Here is a 2,536-nt window from a genome sequence, read left to right on the forward strand (position 1 = left end):
CTGGCCTTCTTTGATAAATATCTTGCCCAGGCATTCAAAACCGACTATTTCAGTAAAGGGTGTCACGTTTTAGAAGTTCAACGACCATCTACCATTAAACAGCGGTGCTATCTGGAGCAGGAGACAATAACACATTTGTTAACTTCAAGCCAAATTTTGCTTCTTTTCCCTTCTTTAGCTCTGATGGGATTTTCTGATGCTGTGGGGGGGGGGGGGAAGAGAACAAATGTGTCCTTATTTGGAATTCACTACAATGCAAGAACCAAATTTCTGTTCAGCATTGCTAGCTTAGCGTATATATACAGGAAACAAAATTAAAACCGATAACTAACCCATCAAATACAGTATTAACAGCAATTATAACATAACTATCCTAAGTTAATTTGAAAATGTTTGACTATTAATGAAGTACATATATAACAATTATATTTGTTTATTTTAATGGGGAAAAACATTCTAAATTTATTCACATAATAATTGATCACTGCTGCATAGATGATAAGTAAACTTAAATATGGATGTTGCAAGTCTGATGCATCATGAAAATCAGAACTTAAAAGTTTGTTTAACAAGGTACTGCCTTAGCTAGTTACCTGTCATTGACTCATTACGATCATATTGGTCACCTCCCGTGCAATCATAGAATTACCTCCCTATGGTAGGTTTCAAACAGCTTTAACAATGAATTCTGTTCTGCAAAGTTGCTGAACAAAACATGATGAAATATTTATTGTCATTTACTAACTTGTGTTACAATAAAAGCTTCTGTGTTTTAATACAAAGCTCAGTTGTTAGTACAGTGGAACCCCGCTATAACGCGATGATCGGGGTCCATAAAATCGGATCGCGTTAAAAGCGGGGTCGCGTTAATGTGGGGTTTTACAATATTTAACTTTTTTTCCGAGAACATATACGTGTATACATGTACAATGATCAAAAGTCGGCTTATCATCAGATGAATATTAACTGGAATGCATTAATTAAGATATATTCAAAATAATCGATGGCTAATATATTTATAGGTTATTACTGTGCATTAAAAACATTTACTAATTTTTATTTGTTTGAACGATAATACAGATTGACCGATAATACCAGACTATCGCTATATCATGAAAAGTGTATCAACACCGTATGCTACTGTGCCGTCGTGGCATGCAGTTCATCCATAATGGATGTAATTTCATTGAAAATCGTACAGATTTAAAATATTCAATAATTTTGTAATAGTCTGAATTCGTCGTGTAAAATATAGGATGAACAAAATATTGAAACCATTTACTTGCCGTCTGATATCGTACGGTCATTGCATGCAGCTATTCCCGGGTCTACATACGGTGTCTGTACAAATTTCATACTGCTAAAATTTTATCATATGCGACAACTGCAAGAATAATTAACAATCAACGCATGATTTCAGCGTGCAAATAACTTTTATTTCAGATTTTGTGAACATCAAAAGAAACATGTGAAAACTGCTAAATTAATCGTTGCGCAAAGTGCAAAGTCAGTGTGGTTCCAAATTTAAATTTCATCATTTCTTGAAAAATATATCCAATGACGTTTGCTTCTTTGCCGCGAACTGTTGGGTTCTAGCAAAGTCAAGAATGTTTCTTAATTGAAGGACTTTGACGCTGTCAACATCTTGTGTTTCCAGCCACCTTAAACTTGCTTCTAAATGTACTACTGCTTCAGACACTTTTGGTGGGGGAGTTGGGGTGCCATCGTCATCGTTATCATTATCGTCACTGGTTTCAGGTTCTGATTGTGCAGCTTCATTCTTCCTGCTGACATTTGTAACAATTTCGTCATCTGATATGTGTTCGTATATAGGGCAGATGTCATCTACTGAATACCAGTTAAGGATATCATGATGACTGTGCTCGTATTTTTTGAGTGCTTCTTCTGCTAAACGTATGTCGTCTTCAGTGAATCCCGTAAATTCAAGCTCATCGTCACTATCATTTTGTGTCGAGGGCGTAAAAGCTGGCCCAAGACCCTTTATCCAGCATCGTTCAATGCAGCGTGCAGTGATCGCATCCCAGGCTTTACCTCCAAGGTGACATACTTCTTTTAAGTTGAGTAATGCCAATGATGTGTCGACGGATGCGTTATTATCTGCTACCATTCCCTTTATCATTTCACGGCGATAATTTTGTTTAAATACGGAAATTATGCCTTGGTCAAGTGGCTGGATTTCTGACGTAGTGTTTTTCGGGAGGTACGAAACTTTGATCTTGCCATCACTGCTGACAAGATTTTCCGCTGGGGGGGTGGGCAGGGCAATTATCCAGCAGGAGGAGAGCTTTTTCCTCCAGCTTGAGTTTTTGTAAATGAGCCTGAACATCTGGAACGAATGTTTTGTGAAACCAGTCGTCAAATATGGAGCTATTCATCCAAGCATTCTTGCTGTTAGTGTACTGAAATGGAAGTGCCTTCATATTTACATGATGAAACATCTGGGAGCTTTTGATTTTCCAATCATCAGAGGTCTGACTTTGTGGCTGCCAGACTTGTTAACACAAAATAAGAGAGT

Source organism: Sinohyriopsis cumingii, unplaced genomic scaffold (assembly GCF_028554795.1).
Source record: "Sinohyriopsis cumingii isolate HCF-2022 unplaced genomic scaffold, ASM2855479v2 utg000622l, whole genome shotgun sequence".
In the NCBI taxonomy this organism is placed as follows: Eukaryota; Metazoa; Mollusca; class Bivalvia; order Unionida; family Unionidae; genus Sinohyriopsis; species Sinohyriopsis cumingii.